General features: G+C 39.8%; 1 protein-coding gene across 6 annotated transcripts in view; it reads left to right on the forward strand.

Annotated features, from left to right (window-relative positions):
• The first annotated feature begins 252 nt into the window (after positions 1 to 252).
• Positions 253 to 26591, forward strand: part of SCN8A (sodium voltage-gated channel alpha subunit 8) — a 232298-nt gene continuing 205959 nt past the window's right edge. For 5 of the 6 annotated variants that reach the window (XM_049883169.1, XM_049883171.1, XM_049883166.1 and 2 more), the window contains exon 1: positions 253 to 349. The gene's annotated coding sequence lies outside the window, so the exon portion shown is untranslated. Of the gene's footprint in view, positions 350 to 550; positions 682 to 26591 lie in introns of those variants that run through there. The other variant, XM_049883167.1, reaches the window with a different exon arrangement.

The raw sequence follows: 26591 nt of genomic DNA on the forward strand, positions 1-26591 counted from the left end.
TCAGGAAAAAGGTAATATTTGGCATTTACAAGGGTCACAGAGCTTACGAATCAACATAACACCTTTTTGTTTTAAACGCCCAGGTGCCGGCAGACCAACCGCCGGCGTCTCGCAGCCACGTGCCGGCCGGCCCTCAGTCCCGGAGCCCCTCCCGCGCGGCTCGGCGGGGGCGTCAGGGAGGCGGGCCCGGGGACGCTCGCCAGGCGCTCCAGCGCGGCGCCCCCTGCTGGTGCCCTGCTCCCTCGCCCCGGATCCGGTCCTGGCGGCGCGGGGACGCCGGCCTGAGAGCCTGCGAGCGGGTGGACCGGCGGCGCTCTCCGCTGCGGACGAGCGGACGCGCCCCGCTGGGGTAGGTGGGCCCCGGGGGCGCGGGCGGGGGCGGTGAGCGCGCGGGCGGGGGCCGGGGCGAGCAGGGGGCGCGCACGGAGGGTCCACCGCGCGGGGGCGGAGCGGGCGGGCGGGCGGGGGGCCCGGAGGGCGGGGTGCGCGCGCGGTGGCGCGCGGCGGGCGCGAGTCATCAATTATGCAAGGACTCGGGCGGCGCGGGGGGCGGGCGCGGGGAGCGCTCCAAGATGGCGCCCACCGCAGTCCCGCTCGCCGCAGCCCCGGCGCCTCTGCAGTCCGGCTGCACCTCCCGGGCCCCGCGCTAGGGCCGCCGCTGCCTCCCTCGCCGCAGCTGCCGTAAGTCACCCCGGAGCCCCTGCCCCGGCGCTGCTCCTCGCCTGCCGGCTTCCCCTTCTCGCCCCGGGACCCCTGAGCCGGTCTCGCCCACCTCTAGTCAGGGGCTCTGCCGCAGAGTGCGCGGCGGGGCTCGGAGGGCCATCGGCTTTCTGCCCTCCCTGTTTTGGACAGGTGTTTGGAAGCCTTGGTCTCCCTCTACCTTTTTTACCGGGGACCCCTTAGGATAACTGAGGACCACCAGCCCCCATTCCCTGTAAGTCCTCGCTCTCTTCTTGTCTCGACTACACTGGGGGGCACGGGCCTGGCTTCGGCGCCCCTCGGTGCTGCAACCCCCAGCCCAGCCCCCAGTGCCGAGGGGCTGCATCGGGAAGGGCAGCGCTGTCAGAATGTTCTTACAGCAGCCTCTCAGCTCTGTCCCTTCCCCCATGTCTTACTGCATCCATCTCCCTCATTCGGCTCCAGATTGTTAGCAGCTGCAGAAGCCAGGGGCTCCTGGGTTCTATGGGCAACCAGGAGTCCCCCGTCCTTTACTCGGATGCGCCCGTCCCCCGCCCAGCAGGATGCTCGGGGGCTATGTTGGGGCCCCCCCGCCCCGGGACCTTCCTCGGCAGGCCAGGATTCCTGCATTATAGAATACATACACTTTCAGAATATCCCCTTCCCCCACCCCCACCCCCACCCCTACGCCACCCGATGCGGAGCTTATTCCCCTCCTCCTCTCTCCCTTCCATCCCCCACCTACCAGCAGCAGCAGCAGCAGCAGCAGCAGCAGGAGCACTCTGGGCTTCTTGTTAGCGTTAGGGTTACAGGACTGTTTGTCCAGCTCCACGGGCTTCGACCCCTCCTCTCTAGTCCTCTCTTGGAATCTTGGGGGACCGCAAAGTCTCTGCATTTTGCCTGAGAGCTTTGCTCTATCCCCTCAATGCCAGCAGCAACCACCGGTGGAGACTTGCAGTTAACTTTCGGGGGGCGGGGGTTAGCGAGGACTTTGGGACCCCTTCAGGGGCCCTAGCTTTGAGGAGGGGTGGAGTGGGAGTCGTTTTTCAGCCTGATAAATGTAATTATTCAAATCATGCATTCCTTCCAACTACTCCACCCTATGCCCTCATCTTCACTTACACTGCAGTTTTTGAAGCATGGGAGAAGAATACATTTTCCTTCCGGAGGTTCCAACATTCGGCATAAGTGTTCGTAATAAGAGGATGTCATCTGTTTTTTGGGAGGTGGGGGAAATAGAAGAAACTTTGCAGTTGCATCTGGCTAAATTCAGAGGCAAAAAAAAATTCAGAGGGGGGAGAGATAATTACTACGGATCGAGCCCAACCATACAAGGAGAACTGTTTTTAACACACAGTGGGCACCAGAGAAACGGGGATGAAGCACAAAGTGTGGATGAGGGCTTTGGGGGCAAAGGGAGAGAGTGCTTTTTATAACTGTTTTCTCAAGTTTGAACCTGGAGAGCCTTTAGAGAGTTAAGTGTGTGTCAGGGCTGGGGAATATTTTAGCTTTCCAAGGGGATTCCAGGTAGGCTTTTCACTGTCTCACAATCTCTGTACTTCTCTTTTCTCCATGTGTGTTAGCAGATATGAAGGGGGCTTTACCCCACTCATTAACTTTTTTTTTCCGATGTGTAATGCAAATGGCTGGATAACATTACCACCTGGTACCACCCTGTCAGGAATCTCAGGAGAATAAGACTTAAAATGCTGAAAGCTTTGTAGCACATTGCCTGTAACCTGGTTCTTGAAATACTGCAGCATTTTTTCTTTGGAACTCATGACCCATAAGGCCTTCAGTTCTCTCTGAAAGAGGATTTGATTGCTTGAGAGGGAGGTGGTAATGGTGGTTTGGTGTGCAGCAAGCATTCTCTGTCCTAGAAATTAAAGCTCTCCTTGGAGAGGGCTGCAAGCATGTTCTGTGTTCTCTGAACATCTGATTCATGGTGTATATAAATATGCTATGTTTCTTAGTTGTGGGTATTGCAAAGCAAATCTTGATGTTGCAGGTCAGTTATTGGTTTCCTGGGTTCAGTTTGAGAAAAGAGGCTGACTTAATATGTCTTTGGTTCTTATTTGGGGTTTTGTCGACTTTCAATAAAATATTTGGGAGATTTTACTTTAAGTTAATAAAGGCCAATGAAGTGGAATATGGCATACTGAAACAGCCATGCAATTGCTTGCAGCTTTCCTTTTGGGACCCTTTGCAAAATGTTCTCGTGGCCCAGCTGTGGATGCCTGTGCTTAGGCTCGTGCTAGGGTTTCTGGCCGTAGTGCTGAACGGACAGTTCCCTGGTTAGCACTGTGGTGAGGTGCTCAGTGTTGGACTTGATCTGGGTTTTCCTTTGTTTTTATTACCCGCAGATTTTCCTGTGGATGTGTGTGTGTGTGCATGCGCACTTGGGTTTGTATTTGTGGTTGAAGGCATAGTTATCATATTTTATTACTCCCACATAACTTCATTTTGGCTGTCCCTCATGGAGACAATGTTTTGCAGACTGCAGCAGATCCATATGTAAGTCATACAATGACATTTTGCTGACAGCATTATTTCAGCACATTTCAATAACTTCAAATAGCAGGAAACTGTTAATATTATGGGAATTTTTTCCCCATGAAGAAGTAATTATAATTAGCTCGCTAAATTAAGCTGGGATCAGAAGGGCATCTTTCCTGGGTTGATTTGAACAGTGAGCTGGGAAAGAGGCTCATATAAGAGGCCAGTGTGTGATCCATTGTATCATAAAAGTAGATTTGTCACAAAATTTCTTTTAAAATCATAGAAAGGGGGGCTGTAAAATTGAGCTTGTACAACCACCCACCCAGCACAGGAATCCCTTCTATAGGAAATTTCTGCTTTGAATATTTCCACCGAGAGGGAAGTCACTACCACATAAGACGGATCATTCCATTTGGGGTCCACTGTGATCGAAGCACTTTAATCTCATTTAACATGAAGTTAAAAGACATATCAGTTGGGGCTATACCAGGGGCAAATGTCATTCTTGTGACGATTACCAGGAAAAGGTTGAGAATTGATGTTCTGTAGAGATTACACAAGAAACCCACACCTGCTTGAAGAGAATGCAAAGAGACATGCCCACCTAAAAGCAGGAAAAACATTCCATGAATGGAAGACAATGTCTTTAATGTACTGATATTATGTAACAAGTTGTTCTGGAAGGCACACACATGAATTAATATTTAATTTCTGTAGATTATATCTAACAAAACCAAAAAAACCAAACCCCCTGCCGTTGAGTTGATTCCGACTTATAGCGACCCTGTAGGACAGAGTAGAACTGCCCCATAGAGTTCCCAAGGAGCGCCTGGCGGATTCGAACTGCTGGCTCTTTGGTTAGCAGCCATAGCACTTAACCACTATGCCACCAGGGTTTCCATTTTTTTGGTTTGCATACAAAGTGTTAAAAATAACAAAGTTTATCTAGTGTGAGATCAGTTACCATATTTTTTATAAAAATAACATATACTTCAGAAAATTTTTAATGTGTCTAAAAACAGAGGGAGTCATCCTTAGTATTATCCGTCCTAACCAAAGCAGTTGTTCATGTTTTGTTGTATTTCTTCAGTCTTTTTTGCCATAGAGAGGACAAGAAGCACTTGCAACAAGTTATTCAGAAAGACAGTATTTTAAAACAGAGCCTTTTAAACTCTTAAGCTCATAGTCCACTAGTTAATTGTTTTGGGTCTTAAACAATAGATTATTTTGCATCCATTTACTTTTTTCTTAATCCTTTAAAAAAATTTTCCAAAACAACCATCTTTAATGTCACAGAATTCATTCATAGAATTGGACTCCATAAATTGAATTCGTAAAATTTAAATTTAGCAACTTAACTAGTGAAATAAAAAAAAAAAAAAACTTAATCACTGAATCACCAAATAGTGTCACTTTGCACCTACTTCTATAAAGCATCATGTTAGGCACTGATGCTTTTTTAAAATGGCAAGAACCAGCTTAGAACATAATACCATGCTCAAAAACTATAGCTATTAAAGTGTTAAAGGGAAGAAACAGAACCTTCACCTTTTAGATTTATTTATTGCTGAAATGTTGTATGGCAAGCAGATTATTAGGTATAGTCCAGCGATTTAACCTGAAAAAAAAAAAAAAACATAGTTTGTACAGGAATGGGAAGTAAATGCAGGAAAAGGAAAGGCAAAGAAGGCTTCTGGAAAATTTTTCTCTATGCATTTATGAAGTGTTAGAGACAAAACCAGAACATACAGTGAAGTACTATGTCAGGAATTAAGATGATATGAAGACCCAAGAAGGTTGCCATAGTTACACCATGGCAAAGAAAAAGTCAGAGGCAGTATGGGCTTTGCAGTTAGACAAAACTAGGTTCAAATCTTGACCCTACTACTTATTAGCTTTGTGACCTTGGGCATGTTATTTAATCTCTCCGAGCTTCAGTGTTCTCATCTATAGAAATAAGAGTAATAATACCTACCTTGCAGGGTGTTTGTAGGGATTAAATGAAATCTCTGTTTCCTTATGGTTTCTGACACATAGAGCTCAATAATATATTAGCTCCTTTCCCTGTAGGGATTTAGCAGCTTAGTGTGTATTTGTATGTGTGTTTGGTATCATATATATGGACTGCACTACATTTTGAAAGTCTGAAAAGCAGAAGATTGCTGTATCTTTTAGTCTGGCATAGAGGGTAGAATCTGCAGGTACCCTGACCTGAATGAACACGGACCTAAAAGGAGAAAAGTTTTACCGTACAGTTGCTGGGCTGGCCTCTACCACCACGGTGCAAACGCAGTTACCAAAGTCATACTCTCCTCTTTCATTCCCAAACTACACTGGAGAAGGACTGTTTACCAAAAAGGACCGCTGGCACTCATCAGTGCACAGGCAACTGGGCTGTTTTTAGCTGCAGCCTGAGATCTGAAGGTGGAATGGGCTCAAAGGCTCAGGCCCACCTCTATTCTTACTTGAACTGGAGTTTTGAATTGTAGTAAGGGACTATACACGTTTGGAGTTGCTTTTGTCTTCAGCACCATTCTAGATTTTCTCATTCTGTAGTCTTTGAATTACTTTATTTGAAAAGATGTGTTTAGGTCTCATGGCTGATGATCTACCTTTGGTAGTTATTATTCTGTTTATACAGCCTTCTAAAAATCCTCCTATCAGTTGGTTATTTGCGTTAACTAAGGCAAATATTATTCTGCCCTTTTTACAGCTGAGGAAACATGAGTATCCAAGAGTTAAGTGAGTTGTCCAGGGCCACAGGACTATTAAATAATAGATTAGAAACTAGTACCCAGATTGGTTGACTCATGCTTTGAATTCTTTTCAATTAGTAGTGTTCTATTCTGGTGCTCATATCACCATATATGACCAAGTAATGTGAACTATTTTGGTTTTATTTTAAGAAATTATCATTATCTTAGGTAGCTAAACATATCTTAGTGAGTGGGCACAATGAAAGATTCTACGATAGGCTGAGGGAGGGCAGAAGTGCCTTTGAAGGAGAACATTTTGGCAGCAGGAAGAATGAGGGTAAATGAACAGAAGATGTATCAATAAGCAGAATATGGATAAGAATAGGAGGCAGTGAAATAACACACTTGTTTTCTTTCTTAAGCTACCCTAGCTACTTTTTAAAAAGTCATCATATCTTGGTGTTTCCTTATCTTCTCCATTTCTCTGGCACATAAGTACATACCCTTGGTTGCTCATAAATGCTCTCACATTGCAGCATAGGTCATAACAGGAATTATCGTCACTAGCACCTAGACTTCTTGGCTTATGCAATACTAAAATTAGTGTAAGACTCAGGGAAGAATAGAGTATGCTGGGGGTTGGTGCTGGGAGGAGTATAGGAGTTGGAGCTGAAAAAGTTCTGGGAGGCTTTTGGGCCATAAGAGCAAAGGTGATAGAGGATAATAGGTAAGATTTTTTTCAGGTGTGTGGAGATGTATCCTCAGGAGAGCAGAACTGAATCCAGAGCCTGAGAGGCTCTAAGAGGTTCAGTTCCTTTACAGCTGAGGCACTACTCCTGAAGGAGGTGATTGGGGTGGGATGGCTTACATGTGACGGGGAGAGGTTTGGAGCTTTCTTGCATATACATGCTTTGAGTGGTAGAAAGAGGCATCTGTGTTTACTGGGCTTGTCCCAGGATCTAGAAATGAAGAGCACTGAAGCCCCTTGGAAGACATATTAACAGGCTGCTTTCAAGTTCAGCTGATTAGTGTGGTTTTTATCCTGTAAAATCTTTTTAGTTCTTGGGGAGTAAGAACATTAGAGAAGAATAGTGAATGCTTATTTGTCCAGGGATGGATTATCAGGTTGTGAATTGTCCATGTTATTTATTTTCCTCTACGTTTGGAGTATTTAACTGATCCTTAGCATTTCCACCACAGAGTAAACTTGGGAAGGGAGGAAAAGTCAAAATTAAAATGTTACTTTTAATTTTAAGTGTTGATTGATAAAGGAAGAGATCATAAGTACTTTAAGAATGAAAAAAGCCATATTTCATCTACTATTATTCTTTCCTTGTTTTAATACTACAGATGAAGACTTAGCCTCCAAAGCCTTAGTGTCCATTGGAAGCCAATATGAAGTAGCATTTTCTCTTTGGTTTACTGAGTGATAGCCCTGTGAACATATGAGGCTTAATTTATTATGTGGTTAGCGTCTTATTTCAAGAGGAAATCTTCATTTAAGAAAAATACAACAGGCGTTTACTTCACATTCACTAGTGTCTTTTGTCTTAGCAAGATGTGGACTAAACTACTTTTAATGAAAGTGAACTGATGCATTATTATTAAGTTGCAGAGAAAAATTGAATAGGTTGCAAATGAGACTGGTAGTGCTTCCTCAGCGGTCAGATACCCAGAAATCTCATTCACTACAGAATTCTCAATTGGGTTTCCTGAGATTTTGGTGAAGACTAAAGAGGCAAAATGCCTTGTTTCTAGAAAAGATGCCTTGCAGATAATAAGGCATTTTTAAAGGTTTGTATTGTGATGGCGAAGAAAATATTGGGAGTGTGAGGAATATCGGAGGAGGAGAGCGAGAGAAGGTGGAAGAGTGATGGCAGTGAAAATGGACCAGGGAATTTGTGAACATTAGGAGCTGCTCATATTTTAGGAGAAGGCATTCTTTCCTTTCTAAAGACCCCTTTGGATAGATCACCGCATGCAGCTGAACTAGAGATCCTGATCTGCTGGGTAGGGCTCAGAACCTTAGGAGGGTTGGTGTTTGTTGTTGCTAAAACTTTATCTCTGGCTCTGCTAGAACTTTACTGCAGATTGCTTTCTTCATCTGGCCTCTTCATTGGGAAAATGTTTTCTTGCTTAGTAGCAAACAAAATGAAACAAAACAAATTTAAGTAACGTTCTTAAATGCTTCTTTGATTTCTCTTCAGATTTTTAGTTATTTAACATAAAACCATTTTCTGAAAAGGCGCTGTTGAAGGTATTCCACTCTGTGTCTTAAAATATGCCTTATACATTTATTTGTTTGAATAATTGGCAGGGGCACAGAACTGAAAATCAGAAGGTTCAAAGTTAAGCCTTCCTTTACTGTCTTCCAGTCACCCAGTATGCACTTCATAAAGGCAGCTATGGTTACTAATTTTTTTTTATCCTTTCCTACATATATGTGCACATGCATAGGCGCCCCCCCCCCTCAGATTTTTCCATTGTTTTTTAAGGAGAACTGTTAAAATAGTTAGGGAATTTGAACTTTCATTCTAGATCATCTTAGATCAGTTAATTCCCCCTTGTCTTTATGGAGGAGCCCTGATGGTACAGTGGTTAAAGCAGTGGGCTGCTAACCTAAAGGTCAGTGGTTTGAACCCACAAGCCGCTTCATGGGAGAAAGATGTGGCCATCTGCTTCCATAAAGATTTACAAACTTGGAAACCCTGTGGGGCAGTTCTATTCTGTCCTGTAGGATCTCTATGAATCGGAATCGACTCGATGGCAATGAGTTTGGTTTGGTTTTATCTGTATGGTATACCTAATCTATGTTTTATTTTTTCTTAGTGAAACTTATATTGTAATTTCTTAGCTTATTTAATATAAAAAGTTAGTTTGGACCAAAGCCCGTTTCTGCTAACTACATTGCTTTTTAGGGTTTCAGTTAGAGAATTACCTATGAAAAATAAGTGTAGAGGAACATGTGGCCTTGAGAGCTCTTGGTCCATTACCCTCTATGGGGAACTATAAATCACCTATCCTGACCACACCAATGGACAATTATTTAGTGAGTAGCATCTGAGGGTAAGGTATTACAACATGTATTGAGAAGTATACAAAAGGTAGACTTTATGTTCTAGGTGTTTTGCGTTTAGTAAAATAATCATAAACAAAAATGTTAAATAAGCCAAGGCTTCATAATGGTTCATGATAACAATTTAAAAAGGTTTAATCGCCAGATGAATTGACTTATTAGAAGAGAGAGAGAGCTTCAAGCTGGTATGATCGTAGACAGGTTGATGGAAGAAGTATGATTTGATCTGGGCTTTACAGAATGGGTGAATAGAACAGTGTGAGTCAAAGTGAGGAGGTAAGAATGTACAAAGTGTGCGTGGGAAACAGTGAACAAACCAGTTTGGCTGGGGTTGAATCCCCCAGTGATAGATAAGCTGCAAAGACAAGAGTTGGCCAGACATTAAAGACTTTTTTTTACCCTTAGAGATAATGGAGAACATAGAGGATTTTTGAGGGTGTACACGTCATCAAAGCCACACTGTAGTGTTTTAGGAAGGCTGAGCAGCAGTGAACAGCATGGAATGGAGCAAGGAATGGGCATCCAGTTATTTGGCTGTCGATTTGGCCTGGTTCTGTGGTGATGAAGTGGTAATTAGGCTGGAAACGAAGAAAATTGTATATTCGTGTGTCACACAGATGTATACGTTTAATTGACATTTTTCTATTGCAAGAAATAATTCTTGGGAAGAATCAGTAGAACTTCGTGAATGACTCGAAAGCCATGGGGGAAAGGGAGAGAGACTAGTTAAAGATTAAAAACCCAAAAGGCACTGACATCGAGTCGGTTCCCACTCATAGTGGACCCTAATTAAAGATTATTTTGCTGTTTTAAAGTTTAGAAAGGGAATTTACTATTTAAAAAATCTTTAGAAGTATGTTCTATAATACATGTGGGCAGTCTCATCCAGAGCATTTTGGGTAGCAAGCTCTCTTTATTTCTATTTTTCTAATCCTGTCTTTACAGAGGGGTTTCCCCCTCGCACTTTTAATGTTATCTCCTTACAGAAAGTCTAAATCTTTTGAACTTCTTTATCCTCTATGCTGTTTCTGCGGTAAAGATTACTTAACCTTTGTTTTGCTGTCTCTTTTCTTGTTTTGGAGTCTTTCATTCTATCCAGCTATAGACAATTAATTTGTTGTCTTTCTCCTTGATATTCTCAACTAATCTTCAGTTTGATGAATAGAGAAGAATTACACACCTTTTCATAGACCTGGTGGATAACTATTTTCTCCTTACTGAATCTCAGTGGGTTTCTTTCTTTGACGATTTGCTTATATTCCTATACTTAATGAGAACTGTAGTACTTGAAATTGCGGACTGCGTTAAAATTGTAGCTGAAAGGATTCTAATGGGTGAAAGCAGAAGGAAAAAGGAAAAGACTTTATCAGCCATTGCTATTATAGCTTTCTATTTAGGGTACTGAATCTTGGGCTGTGGACATAAAATATCAGACTTGACTTGTGTGAACTTCCTTGGTGTGGCTGGGATAGGAGACACTGGCCAGTGGGTCCTTATGCAATTTCAGTTTCATGACTTCACAGTTCAGTGGTAATTTAGAGCAAAGACTGGGCTCAGGGAATTTGGTTTCTGTTCCTATCTTTCCTAGTTAGTAAAGGTCTTTGAATAAAGAAAGAAGGAAAGAGTGATTGGAGCATCAGAGCATATACATGCAAAATAGCAGACTATACCTCGAGAGAAGAATCGGAAAGGTAATTTAACTCAATAAAAAACCCCGCTTAATTTGTTAAAATTATTTTTCTTCTCACCACTGAAGTTACTGAGTTCTTGCAAATTCCATTACATTTACCACAGTTTTTACTCATACGTTTGGCAAAAGTGTCCATGGTTTGCTGTGGAATCAGTAGAGCAGGCAGAGTTCATGTACAAGATGTTAATAAATTTAGTACTGTATTTCGGGATGCAAAGCATCCTTACAGTAATCCCATTAGGAGGTTTTCTGTGCAATCATATTGTAAGCTTGTACCTGCCTCTTAGTTTGAACGCTCAAAGTAACAGTGATTAAGAACTGTTACAAAAAACAGCCCCTCGGGAAGGTATCCTTACAGTAGCCTGGGATAAGGAAAATTCATAAAGACCACTTACCTGACTGATCGCAATTTGTTTTTTGAATCTGGGTATTCTAGTGCAAGTAATATTTTAGTAGATTTATACATTTTTCTTATTTTTTCACATCTTTTTGTAATTCTTCTTCCATGTTTCTGGAAAAGTGGGGGGAAGACGGTTGTAAAACCCAAGAAAGGTTTTACTGAATGCACACATTGGAGTGATTAAGCGTAATGGGGAAACAAAGTAGAATGATCATATGAGCGAATCAGATGAGCATCTCACTTACCTCACAGAGTATTCCCTCCCACAGTGTTCCCCCCCGCCCCGCCACTGACTCATACAGGAAATTTTAGCCATCAATGCCCAAAGAGGGTATGACTTCTTTCATTTTAGGATCTGAAATGTAGAGTCTTGGCAGTAGAAATTGCTCAAAGGCTTTATGTCAGAGAAAATAAGCCCATGTTTGGCTTTGTTTGATGAGTGGTTATCAAAGACTTGGTATTAATTAGATCCCAATATTTTCCATTTTTTATTTTAGTTCGAGTATATTGAACCTGATCCTTGGGGGCTGATGTGCTTTGTTCCTAGCTGTATGCTCCTTTCTGACCATTAGTAAATCTTTGGTTAAATTGTCCCCTTATAGGTTGTAGGAGTTGATATGTCTTTCACCTCCTACTCCTCAGCAGGCCACCTTGCTGGTTTCCAGTGGTGAGGCAAAGCAATCATACAGGAAAATTGTCTTAGTTATCTAGTGTTGCTATAACAGAAATACACAAACGGGTGGGTTTAGCAAACAGAAATTTATTTTCTCATAGTTTAGGAAGCTAGAAGTCCAAATTCAGGGTGCTTTCTTTCTCTGTTGGCTCTGGAGGGAAGGTCCTTGTCTCTTCAGCTTCTGCTTCCTAGTTCCTTGGTGATCTCCATGTGTCTTAGCATCTGGGTTACCCCCAACTCTGTTCATTTGCTTGCTTGTTTAAACTCTTTTATATCTCAAAAGAGCTTGACTGAAGACACCCTATATTAATCCTGTCTCATTAACATAACAAAGACAACCCATTCCCAAATGGGATTATAACCATAGGCATAGAGATTAGGCTTTACAACACATATTTTTGGGGGACACAATTCAATCCATAATAGGAACTGACTTATGTACCCTGTGTAGACTCTGCTCTGGAGCCCTAACCTTTGCCCAAGGTAGTGCTCAGAGAAAGGTTTTTTGTTTGTTTGTTTTTTAAGAGTAATGCATTTATCACTCAGTGCAATCTGTTGTAAAATCTCAAGGAAAAAAAAAAATCATCCCCAGTGTTATGGATTGAATTGTGTCCCCTAAAAATGTGTATCAACTTGGCTAGGCGGTGATTCCCAGTATTGTGTAACCACCATTTTGTGATCTATGTGTTGTAAATCTTAACTGCTACGATAATGATGCAGGATTAGAGGCAGTTAATGTTAAAAGGCAGGACTCAGTCTACAGGATGAGGTTGTATCTTGAGTCAATCTCTTTTGAGATATAAAAGAGAGAATCAGGCAGAGAGGAACCGGACTTCATCCCACCAAAAAAGAAGCACCGGCAGCAGAGTGCACCTTTGAACCTGGGGTCCTTGCACTGAGAAGTTTCTAGACCTAAGGGAAGATTGATGATGAGGGACCTTCCCCAGAGCCAACAGAGAGAGAAATCGTTCCCCCAACAGCTAGTGCACTGAATTTGGACTTACAGACTCCTAGACTGTGAGAGAATATGTTTCTCTTTGTTAAAGCTATCGACTTGTAGTATTTCTGTTATAGCAGCACTAGATAACTAAGACCCAGAATGTAAGGAAAGTTTCCACATTACCTTTCTAGCCAGGGTTCCAGAACCATCAGCCCTTTGTAGGCACTGCTTCTGTTTATAGATCTTGAGTTCTCAGCTCTTTCCAGTTTTTTCCTTCTATTGTTTAATCACAGAACCTAGTAAGTACTCTTATTTGTAGGAATTGAATACTGACTTTTGGCAGTATAATAAAAGTCCAGTGAATCTATAGAATTCCAAGTATGAGTGTCAGTCCAGAGTCTTAGCAGGAGGTATCTGATGTTTTTAATGGCCAAAATTTAGGTGTCAGAACCTTTGCATTCTTGTCATAGCTTTGGGCCAATGCACAATGCCCCTGGGACAGTGTTCCTGTAGCGAAATAGGGTGTTGTTCCCGTCACAAGAATAAATAGTGAAATTAATATTTCAAAAGCCTTTGAAATTCTAGCTGATGAATGACAAATATTTTTCCTTTAAAAATTTTAAAAAGTTTTGATTATGTTTTTTTAAGTTTATAAACAGTAAATTTGCAATTTTTGGTGTATAGCGCTATGAATTTTAATACACGCATAGATTCATATAACCACCACCACAATCAGGATACAGAACAGTTCCGTCACCTCAAAAAACATTCTTGTGCTGCCCCTTTGTAGTCAAACTCCTCCATCTCCTAACCTTTGGTAACCTCTGATCTATTCTCTGTTCCTACAGTTTTGCTTTTTCCAAAATGTCGTGTAAATGGGACCATACTACAGTATATAATCTTTTGAAACTGGCTTCTTCACTCAGCATAACACTTTTGGAATGTGTTTGGTGTCTGGCAATTATGAACAGAGTTGCTGTAACATCAATGTACAGGTTTTTGTGTGAGCCTAAGTTTACACTTCTCAAGGGTAATCCCCAAGAGTTGGATTGCTGCTTAATATAGTAAGTGTTTGTTTAACTTTATAAGAAACTGCCAAACTGTTTTTCCAGAATGGCTATATCATTTTGCATATCATACCAGAACGTATGAGAGTTTTAGTTTTTCTATATCCACATCAGCACTTGGTATTGTCAGATTTGCTTTTTAGCCATTTTAATAGTATATAGTGGTATCCCATTGTGGTTTTAATTTACATTCCTCTAATGGTGCCCTGGAAACCCTGGTGGCGTAGTGATTAAGTGCTATGGGTGCTAACCAAGAGGCTGGCAGTTCAAATCCACCAGGGCTCCTTGGAAACTCTATGGGGCAGCTCTGCTCTGTCCTATAGGGTCGCTATGAGTCGGAATCGACTTGATGGCAGTGGGTTTGGTTTAATGGTGCCCTGGTGGTACATTGATTAAGAGCTATGGCAGCTAACCAAAAGGTCAGCAATTTGAATCCACCAGCAGCTTCTTGAAAACCCTGTCGGGCAGTCTACTCTGTCCTGTAGGGTCAGTGTGAGTCGAAATCAACTCGATGGCAATGGGGTTTTTAATTAATACCACCACTCATTCGTGTGTCAGTTTGTCATACTGTGGTGGCTTGTGTGTTGCTGTGATGCTGGAAGTTATGCCACTGGTATTTCAAATACCAGCAGGGTCGCTGGTGGTGGACAGGTCTCAGTGGAGCTTCCAGACTAAGACAGACTAGGAAGAAGGGCCTCGCAATTTACTTCTTAAAAATTGGCCAGTGACAACCTTATGAATACAGTGTCAGAAGATGAGCCCCTCCAGTTGGAAGGCACTCACAATATGACTGGGAAAGAGCTGCCTCCTCATGATAGAGTTGACCTTAATGTTATGGGTAGAGTAAAGCTTTCAGGACCTCCATTTGCTAATGTGGCATGACTCAAAATGAGAAGAAATGGCTGCAAACATCCATTAATAATTGGAACATGGAATGTAGGAAATATGAATTTAGGAAAACTGGAAGTTGTCAAAAATGAAATGAAAGGATTGCAAATAGATATACTAGGCATTTGTGAGTTGAAAGGGACTGCTAGTGACCATTTTGAATTGGACAATTATATGGTCTACTATGCTGGGAATGACAAATTGAAGAGGAATGGTGTCATGTTCATTGTCTAAAGGAACATTTCAAGATCTATCCTGAAGTACAGTGCTGTCGGTGATGGGATAATATCCACAAGCCTACAAGAAAGACCAGTTAATTTGACGGTTACTCAAATTTACGTGCCAAACACTAGGGCCAACAATGAAGAAATTGAAGATTTTTACTAACTTCTGCAGTCTGAAATTGATCAAATATGCAGTCGAGAATGCATCGATAATTACTGGTGATTGAAGTGTAAAATTTGGAAATGATGAAGGATCAGTAGTGGGAAAATACAGCTTTGGTGATAGAAACAACACCGGAGATCACATGATAGAATTTTTCAAGACCAATGACCTATTCGTTGCACCTTTTTTCAACAACATAAACAGCGACTGTACATGTGCCCTCACGAATGGAATACTCAGGAATCCAGCCGACTACGTCTGTGGAAAGAGACGATGGAAAAACTCAGTGTCATCAGTCTGAACAAGACCAGGGGCTGACTGCGGAACAGATCATCAATCCCTCATATATAAGTTCTAGTTGAAGCTGAAGAAAATTAAAACAAGTCCATGAGAGTCAAAGTACGACGTTGAGTATTTCCACCTGAATTTAGAGACCATCTCAAGAATAGATTTGACACATTGAAGACTAATGACTGAAGACCAGGTGAGTTGTGAGATGACATCAAGGACATCATACATGAAGAAAGCAGAAGGTCATTAAAAAGACAGGAAAGAAAGGAAGGGCCAAAATAGATGTCAGAAGAGATCCTGAAACTTGCTTTTGAACATCTGGTGGCTAAAGCAAATGGAAGAAATGATGAAGTAAAAGAGCTGAACGGAAGATTTCAAAGGGCAGCTCAAGAAGATAAAGTAAAATATTATGACATATGCAAAGACCTAGAGTTAGAAACCAAAAGGGAAGAACATGCTTGGTATTTCTCAAGCTGAAAAAACTGAAGAAAATATTCAAGCCTCAAGTTGCAATATTGAAGGATTCTTTGGGCAAAATATTGAATGATGTAGGAAGCATCAGAAGAAGATGAAAAGAATACACAGACTCACTGTACTAAAAAGAATTGGTTGACATTCAGCCATTTCAGTGCGTAGCATATGATCAAGAACCAATGGTACTGAAGGAAGAAATTCAAGCCAAATTGAAGGCATTGGCACAAAACAAGGCTCTAGGAATTGACGGAATACCAGTTGAGATGTTTCAACAAACACATGCAGCGTTGGAAGTGCTCACTTATCTATGTCAAGAAATTTGGAAGACAGCAACCTGGCAACTGACTGGAAGAGGGCCATATTTATGCCCATTCCAAAGAAAGATGATCCAACTGAATGCGGAAATTATTTAACAATATCATTAATATCTCATGCAAGTAAAATTTTGCTGAAGGTAATTCAAAAGTGGTTGCAAGAGTACATTGACAGGGAACTGCCAGAAATTCAAGCCTGGTTCAGAAGAGGATGTGGAATGAGGGATATCATTTCTGATGTCAGATGGACCCTGGCTGAAAGCAGAGAATACCAGAAAGATGTTTACCTGTGTTTTATTGACTATGCAAAGTCATCGGATTATTTGGATCATAACAAATTATGGATAACACTGCAAAGAATGGGAATTCCAGAACACTTAATTGTGCTCATGCAGAACGTGTACATAGACCAAGCGGCAGTTGTTCTAACGAACAAGGGGATACTGCGTGGTTTAAAATCAGGAAAGGTGTGCATCAGGGTTGTATCCTTTCACCATACTTAGTCAGTCTATATACTGAGCAAATAATCCGAGAAGCTGGACTATACAAACAAGAATGTGGTATCAGGATTGGGGGAGGACTAATTTACAGTCTGCTATACACAGATGATACACCCTTGCTGAAAGCAAAGAGGACTTGAAGCACGCACTGATGACGATCAAAGACTACAGCCTTCAGTATGGATTACTCCTCAATATAAAGAAAACAAAAGTCCTCACAACTGGTCCAATAAGCAACATCATGATAAACAGAGAAAAGATTGAAATTGTCAAGGATTTCATTTTACTTTGTTCCATAGTCAACGCCCATGGAAGCAGTAGTCATGAAATCAAATGACATTGCATTGGGCAAATCGGCTGCAAAAGACCTTTCAGGTGTTAAAAAGCAAAGGTAATCACTTTGAGGACTAAGGTGCATCTGACCCGAGCTGTGGTATTTTCAGTTACCTCATATGCACACGAAAGTTGGACAATGAGTGAGGAAGACCGAAGAAGAATTGATGCATTTGAAGTATGGTGTTGGCAAAGAATATTGAATATACCATGGACTGCCAGAAGAGTGAACAAATCTACTCACGTACTTTGAACATGTTGTCAGGAGGGACCAGTTCCTGGAGAAGGACTTCATTCTTGGTATAGTAGAGGGTCAGTGAAAAAGAAGACCTTCAGTGAGATGGATTGACGTAATGGCTGCAACAGTGGGCTCAAGCATAGCAACAATTGCGAGGATGGTACAGGACCAGGCAGTGTTTCGTTCTGTTGTACTTAGGGACGCTATGAGTCAAAAGCAGCTTGAAGACAGCTAACAACAACAATTGCTAATGTTGTTGAGAATCTTTTTGCGTGCTTGTTTGCATGCAAATATTTTTTTGAAGTGTCTGTTTCAATCTTTTACTTCTACCTTTTTAAGAACTGGATTGTTTTCTTACTATTGAGCTTTGAAGGTGTTTTTTCTTTTTTCTTCATATATTTTAGATACAAATATTTTTGTCAAATAAATGATTTGTACATATTTTCTGCCAATCTGTATGTTTTCTTAACAGTGTCTTGCAGAGCTACATTTTTATTTTAATTGTACTTCAGATGAAGGTTTACAGAACGAACTAGCTTCTCATTAAACAGTATACATATTTTATGACATTGGTTACCAACCCCATGACATGTCAACACTCCCTTCTGGATTCCCTGTTACCAGCCTCCCTGTCCCCTCCTGCCTCTAGTCCTTGCCCCTTAGCTTGTGTGCCCCTGTAGTCTCGTTTTATTTTATGGGCCTGTCTAATCTTTGGCTGACGGGTGAACCTCAGGAGTGACTTCATTACTAGCTAAAGGGGTATCTGGAGGCCATACTCTTGGGGTTTCTCCAGTCTAGAGCTATATTTTTAATTTTGATGAAACCCAATTGTCAATTTTTTCATTTATTGACTGTATTGTTGATATATATATATATATATGAACACTTTCTCTAACCCAATTTATGAAGATGGTCTCCTATGTTCTGAAAGTTTTATAGTTTAATATTTTACATTTAGATCTATGATTGACTTCAATTAATTTTTATGTAAATTGAGATTTAGGTAAAGGTTATTTGTTTGTTTTGTTGAATATAGATGCCTAGTTATTCCAATATCATTTGTTGAAAAGACTACTCTTTGATCGTTGAATTAACTTTGCACCTTTGTCAAAAGTCACTTGGTCATATTTATGTGGGTCATTTCTGGACTACTTTGTTCCATTGATTTATGTGTCTGTCCCTCCACCAGTACCACACTGTCCTGATCAGTATAGCTTTAAATTGAATGTGTTAGTCTTCCAAATTAATCTTTTCTTTTTTGAAATTGTTTTGGCTGTTCTGGTCCCTTTGCCTTTCCATATAAATTTCACCATCAGCTTGTCTGTGTCTGCAAAAACTTCTGCAGGTGTTTTGATTGGAACTGCATTAAATCTATATATCAGTTTGGGAAGAAGTGACATCTTAATTATATTGCATGTTCTAATCCATAAACATGATATATCAACAGTCATATGTCACGTAACGTCCACGATATATTCTGTGAAATAGAATGTTATGTGATTTAAATGTTGTGGGAACTCCATATTATATACAGGCAATTCTCATGTTACACATGTCTGACTTACGAACACTTGTGCTTAAGAACAGATTGCCACAAAGTCTATTATGTTAAAATGTTAAGTTAAATACGTACAATGGTTCATAGTAACTAATGTATGCGCCTACTTTGTAACGCTCATGGAAACATCGTGTGGTTTGGAAGTGTTTCTTAAGTGTTATGTCCACTAAGTCCCATCCTCCAAGCGTGATTTCTGAACTCTATTATAAAATTATGGGACCATGGACGTATAGGTGGTTGGATGTTGCCCAAACAGACATTATGTGGTGCATGACTATATTTATTTTGGTCATTTTTTTTATTTCTTTCATCAAAATTTTGTGGTTTTCAGCATATAGATCCCACATGTTTTGTTAGATTTATACCTAAGTATTTTGTTGAGCTCTTAGAAAGTTCTTAATTTACTCCTTTTATATTTTGTAAGAGATGGACTCAAGATACACCCTATACTAATCTTGCCTCATTAACATAACAAAGACAACCCATTCCCAAATGGGATTATAATCACAGGCATAGAGGTTAGGATTTCCAATATAGTTCAATCCATAATAGTTATGATGTGTTATTATTTTATATTGCTGCATTTATTTTGCTAATAGTTTGTTGAGCATTTTTGTATCAGTTTTCCTGAGGATATTGATCTTTTTTTTTTTTTTTCTTTTTCTTTCTTGTAATGTCTTTGTGTAATTTTGGTATCAAGATAATGCTGGCCTTATAAAATAAATGAGGAAATTAGGAAGTGTTTCCTTTTCTGTTTTCTGGCAGAGATCTTATAGAATTTCTTCTCTTAAGTGTTTGGTAGAATTCTCCACTGAGACCGCCTGAGCCTGTGGTTTTCTTTGTGCAAAGGTTTGTAATTACAGATTAGATTTCTTTAATAGATACAGGGCAATTCAGGTTATCTATTTCTTACTGGTTGAGTTTTGGTACTTTGTGGCTTTAAAGGAATTGATCCATTTTATCTAAGTAGTCAAATTTATGTGCATAGATGTGTCACAGTATTCCCTGGTTATCCTTTCACTGCCTTTGAGGTCCCTTATGGTATTCTCTCTTTCATCTGTGACATTGATAATTTGTATATTGACTCTTTTTTTTCTTTGTCTGTCTGACTAGAAGTTTATAAATTTTATTGATCTTTTCAGAGACTCAGTTTTTTATTTTATTGATTTTTCTAAGTTGTTTTTCTGTTTTCAATTTAATTGATTTTTGTCCTTTTTTTTCTTCCTTCTGCTTATTTTAAGTTAATTTGCTGTTTTGTTTTTTTTTTTTCAATTTTTTAAAGGTGGACGCTTAGATTGTTGATTTGAGATGTTCTTTTCTAATATAAGTTTTTAATGTTATAAATTTCTTCTAAGCATGCCATTGGCTGCATCTTACAGTGTTGAATTTTTGTTGCCTTTCAGACTTCTTCTTTGACCCATAGATAATTCAGAAGGGTGTTGTTTGGAGTATCTGAAACACTAGGAGAATTTCCGGTTATCTTCTGTTTAATTCCATTATGGTCAGAGAACATACTTTGTATGATATCAATACTTTTAAATTTGTTAAGGTTTGTTTTATGACTCAGGATATGATCTATCTTGGTGAATGCTCTGTGTGCACTTGAAAAGACTGTATGTTCTGCTGTTGTTGGGTGGAATGTTCTCTAAATGTCAGTTAGATCCATTTGGTTGATGGTGTTTAGTTCCTCTATATCCTTGATTATTTTCTGTCTGCTTATTCATTAATTACTGAGAGAGGAATGTTGAAGTCTCCAGCTACAATTGTGGGTTTGTCTGTTTCTATCAGTTTTGCTTCATGTATTTTGAGGCTCTTTTGTTAGGTATATACACATTTGGGATTGTTACATCTTTTAGTGAATTTATGTAATGTCCCTCTTTATCCCTGGTAATTTTCCTTGCTTTGAAATCTACCTCATCAGATATTAATATAGCTACTCCAGCTTTCCATTGATTCATGTTTTTGTGGTATATCTTTTCCCCTCTTTTAACTAAGAAATTAATGTTGGCACAGTATCTATGAAATAAACTACACCTTATTCAAATTTTAGCAGCTTTTCCACCAATGCCTGTTTTCCATTCCAGGTTGCCGTATTGCTCTTAGAACCCTTTTACTTTTACTCTACATGTATGAATTTAACCTACAGAATGGATTAAAAAATAAAATAAAAGGACACATCTGTATGCTATCTACCAGAAACTCGCATTAGATACATTGTTCCCTCTGTTCCCTCTATTTTGTGTTCCTGTGTTTCTCTTTTCTTTTGGATTACTTAAGTATTTTTTAGTAATTCTATTTTAATTTATTTATCATGATAAATGGAGAAAATATTGAACTTGCAAAGGATTTCTTTTTACTTGGGTCCACAATCAATGCCTATGGAAGCAGCAGTCAAGAAATCAAACAATGCATTGCATTGGGCACATCTGCTGTAAGAGATCTTTTTAAAGTGTTAAACAGCAAAGATGTCACTCTAAGGAGTAAGGTGCACCTGACCCAAGCCATTGTGTTTTCAGTCACTTCATATGCATATGAAAGCTGGACAATGAATAAGAAAGAATGAAGAAGAATTGATGCATTTGAATTACGGTGTTGGCGAAGAATATTGGATATACCATGGACTCCCAGAAGAATGAACAAATCTGTCTTGGAAGAAGTATAGCCAGAATGCTCATTAGAAGCGAGGATGGTGAGACTTCATCTCATATACTTTGGACATGTTATTGGGAGGGTCCAGTCCCTGGAGAAGGACATTATGCTTGGTAGAGTAGATGATCAGCGAAAAAGAGGAAGACCTTTAACAAGATGGATTGACACAGTGGCTGCGACAGTGGGCTCAAGCATAACCTTGATTGTGAGGATAGCCCAGCATTGAACAGTGCTTTGTTCTGTTGTACATAGGGTCACTATGAGTTGGAACTGACACAACAGTACCTAAAAAAAAAAAAAAAAAAAAGTGTGAGTTCCCCAGGACAAATTATGCATTTTTAACATTCTACCAGTGGTTTTAGAGAAACCACTCTGTGTCGGGCCCTGTGCTAGGCACAAGACAGGGAGATAATGTTGAGCTTGCTCTAGTAGGGGAGATGTGACATACAGAGGGGCAGAGAGGTGATCTGCTTCAGAAGCAGATGAAGGGTTGCATTCCTAGAAGCAGAGAACCTGGGAGGCGGAAGGAGCCAGTGCCCAGCTAATCCCATCAGCCTGACCTGGACTACTGGGGGCAGGAGGGAGGCTGTTCTGAGCTTTTTTTTTTTTTTACACTATATTCCTTTTTATAGTTATTTTAGTGTTGCACTAAATTCTAATATATATACTTAGGTGTTCTATCTGCTTAGAATTAATATTTTACCACCTGAAGTGGAATGTAGAAACTTTAGTACCATATAGATCTTTTTACCAACTCCCTTTTATGTTGTAGTTGTCATATGTTGAAAATTCCGTAAGACAATGTTATAATTTTTGCTTTTAACTGTCATTTATATTTTAAAGGACTTAAAAGAAGAAAAGTATTCTATTACACTTACTTAGATATTTGCCATTTCTTCCTTCTTTTCTGAAATTCTAAGTCTCCCTGTGGTATATTTCCCTTCCATCTGAAGAATTTCCTTTAGCATTTCTTTTAGAGCAGGTCTGCTGACAGTGAATTCTCTTGGTTTTTGTCATTTGAGGATTTATTTATTTCACCATCATTTTTGGAAGGACATATGAATGATATTCAGCATTTAAAGGATATAGAATTCTGGGTTAATAGTTTGTTTTTTCCCTAGCACTTAAAAATGTTCAACTGTTTTCTGTTCTCCGTAGTTTCTGATAAGAACTCAATAGTCATTCCCTATGTATAATGCATCATTTTTCTCTGAGTGCTTTCAAGATTTGTTCTTTGTTTTAATTTCTGGTGGTTTGATATGATGTGTTTGGGCAAGAATTTCTTTGAGTTTATCCTGTTTGGTATTCATTGAGTTTCTTGAACCTATAAGTTCATGTCTTTTACTAAAAATTTGGAAATTTTTCCACTATTATTTCTTCAAAATTTTTTTCTGTACCACACTTTTTTCTCTCCATCTGAGCCTTTGGTGACCCAGTTGTTAGGCCTCTTGGTATTATCTCATGGGTCCTCAGGGCTCAGTTCATTTTTTTTTTTTCCAAACTTTTTTCTTTTGTTCAGATTGAATAATTTCTGTTGATGTATCTTCAAGTTCACTGACTCTTCTGTCATGTCTGTTAAATTATTGGGCTCATCCTAATGATTTTTTTAATTTCAATTATTGTATTCTCTAGTTTTAAAATTTCCATTTTTTAAAATCCATTTCTTGAGACTTTTTATCTTTCCTTTTTTTTTTTTTTAACGAGTATTTGCCCTTACTTTTTTGGAACATGGTTATAATAGCTGCTTTAAAGTCTTTGTTTGATAATCCCAATATCCTGGAGTAGGTATCTCTTGATTGTCTTTTCTCTTACAAGATGTTGTGATTCTTAAGTTTCTTTGTTTATTGAGTAATTGTAGATTGTGTCCTGAACATTTTGAAAATTGTATTACGAAACTTTGGGTCTTTTTAAAATCCTATAGAAAATGTTTCTTTTTTTAATTTTGTTTTAGCAGTCAGTCCAGTTAGGTGCAGGCTGCAAGCTCCTACCTGCCTTCGGTGGAATAGATTCCAACATCCATCCAATTTTCCAAGTCTTTGCTATGCTGTTTGTCTGAACCATATATGCACCAGCCAATGGGCAGTCTTAGACCTGGGCAGTGGTATACCCCATAGTTTTATTATCGGAACCTTTGGTTATGCTGTTTAAGGTGAGGTGCATGCACGTGCAGCTTGAAAGTGAGTTCCAGAGTTCACACACTGTTTTATAGAATTACTTTCTCAAGCTCCTTCCTCTCTCTTTTGTTGCCCAAACTTTCCAAATCCAAAGGGTCACTTGTCCTGGCTTTCTGCTAGAAAGCTGGGGCTTTAATTTCTCTGTTCTGCCTTCCACTTCCTGCAACCACATTTCCTTTGGGTACCAAATGTCAAGAGGCTATAGAGAGAAGGTGAAACAAAGAGGATTCTCATATGTTCTTGGGATCCCCATTTCTCCAGTCAGATGAAAAATTTTCCCATCCGGCTGCCACAGCTGTCACTGTCAGTGCTGCGAATTGCCTGGAAATTAGGACAGAAAACAGAACAGAACTGGGAGAGAACAGAAAAAACCAAACAGACAAACAAAAAATCAGGAGATTTCTTCCAACCTCTTTGACCTTTTGGGGCTTTGTTTCCTGTTTCTTGGATTAGAAATGGAGGTCTTCACTTGGAGCTCTTTCTGTTTTCACCTGATATACAATTCTGGGCTTGTGCTGCCTTTGAGTCCAGGTCAGGAAATGCCAAGCGAAAAGAAATAGAAAACTCTCTGCTGGTTTGGTGATTCTTAGAGTTTTGGTTTCTTTTCCCCGTCTGCTTGCTATCAGTTACTTTTCAGAGTCATCAGATAATGCATGGAGCAGCTCTGTCCAGTTGAAGTCAGTGGTAGGGACAGACTGGAGTGGACTTTCTCCATTTTAACTGGCTCCAGAAACCTTGGTTATTTATTAGACACATACTTAGAAAGGACCAAGGTTGAAGGGGCAAGAAAGATGGTGGCTTTGAGACAGGTTATCAACCCTGAGAGATCAGGTGACTGGACTGACAGGCTGCAGGGTCCAGAGGGGAGGACATGCCCCAAGGAATAACTCCAGTGTTTGGTGCAGGATGCACTGTCATTCTCCTTTTTAATTTTTAAATTAAAAATTCTTGAATAGATAATATCTGCACTTAGTACCAAGTGTGAAAGATACAAAGAGAACAAAGTGAAACAGGTAAGCCTCCCTCATTTACCTGTCTCTTAATCACCCAGTTCCATTCCCTGGAAGCAACGAACCACTTACCAATTTCTAGTGCATCCTTACAGAGACATTTTATACATTAACATGGAATATGATACATGTACATGTAGTAACAAAAATGGTTGCATACTGTACACACTCTTCTGTGCCTTACTCTTCTCACTTGATACATCCTGGGGATCTTTCTTTTTCAGTGTCTATAGAAGGTACTGCATAGAATACCGTTAAATGGATGTACCATTATTTATTTAATAAGCCCTTTATTGATGGGCACTTATTCCATCAATAAATGTATATTTATTCAATAAACACATTTACTCCATTATTTCACCCTTTGTTTTACAGGAAAGCTGTGTTGAATGTCTTTGTACACAGTTTTTGCATATGTGCAGCTGTATTTGTAGAAAAAATTCCTGGGAATGGGATTGCTGGGCTAAAGGGTAGGTCTGTTTAGATTTGCAAAATTATTTATAGCATATTGATATTTTATTTCATGTAACTGCAGATTATCCATTTTTAAGTCAATTTTTAAGTCTTATTAGCATTGGTAAGGTGAGGAATGTTAATATAATAGCAAGCTTTATAAAGTCCCTCTTTTCTCTCCCTTCTGGTTTTAGTAAAGAGATGTGCCAACAAACTATGAAAGAAATATGATTAAACGACTAGTAAATGAGTAAATGTTGTTAGGTGCTGTCGAGTTGGCTCTGACTTATAGCAACCCTACAATAAAAAGGAAAGGATATGATAATGGATTCGGATGACCAATTGATGGGGCAGTCAATTCGTAATCCTTATATGTTGGTTTGGCCTAAAGCTCTTCTTCTGAGGAATATTTTGTGTATTATGTATTCTTACCTACACAACCATGCCTAGATAAGTAGAGGGGGTGGGTGACAATTGTTATCATTTACTGTACCTGTGGTGGAACAGAAGCCCAGAAGTTCCACAAATGTAATGATCATTTGTACCTGATCCCCACATGAGCCTATGTGATATGATGAAGGAATTTTGTACAGAAGCAGTCTTGGAGAAATATTTAATATTATGGAGACTAAAGAGTTGTCATGAAGGATTATTCTGATGGTTTATGATGTTTTATTTGAAATCAGGACTCTCTTGGAAAAACCTGAGATAAAGATGTGCCATACTAATCATCGGAGCATTTTCCTGATAACCCATTGCTGTACAGTTGATTGCATCCGCTCCATCTGCTCATAGCAGCCCTGTAGGACAGAATAGAACTCCCCCATAGGGTTTCCAAGTGTGTAATCTCTACAGGAGCAGACTGCCACGTCTTTCTCCCACAGAATGGCTGGTAGGTTCAAACTGCTGACCTTTTAATTAGCAGCTGAGTGTTTTTAACCACACACACACACAAAAAAACCCCAAAACCAAACCCGTTGCTGCTGAGTTGATTCTGACTCGTAGCAGCCCTATCCCAGTGCCGTCAAGTCTGACTCATAGCGACCCTATAGGACAGAGTAAAACTGCCCCATAGAGTTTCCAGGTAGCTCCTGGTGGATTCAAACTGCCAGGTTTTTGGTTAGCAGCCATAGCTCTTGGCCAGTACGCCACCAGGGTTTCCTTTTAACCACCAGGGCCCCTTATTTTCCTAATAAACCAACCTTATTTCATTGCACCTGGGACTAAAGAATCAGATCAGTGAGGTGCTTATAATGTTTCATGTTTACTTGGCTGTGATTTTATTGGTAGCTACTCAATTTAAAAAAATAATAAATTAGCTATAAAGCTAATCTGGAAATAAATGGCATTTAAAGTGAATGGTGTGGTCTGTCAAAGAGAGAACTCTAGGTAATAAAAGTGGTTTTGGTGTGGCTCTTCAAATAGTCAATTGTATTTTAATTTTTTCTTTCCATAATTATGTTATTTGAAAAACTGGGATGGACGTGTGTTAGTTTTGTGAAGAAATACAATGAAGTAGTAAATACAAAGGAAAGAAAAGTAGTTACCTTGGAAGACTGTATACCTAATACAATAAAGCAATTATTGCACAAAACATTTCTTG

This window comes from Elephas maximus, chromosome 4 (assembly GCF_024166365.1).
Source record: "Elephas maximus indicus isolate mEleMax1 chromosome 4, mEleMax1 primary haplotype, whole genome shotgun sequence".
Classification (NCBI taxonomy): domain Eukaryota; kingdom Metazoa; phylum Chordata; class Mammalia; order Proboscidea; family Elephantidae; genus Elephas; species Elephas maximus.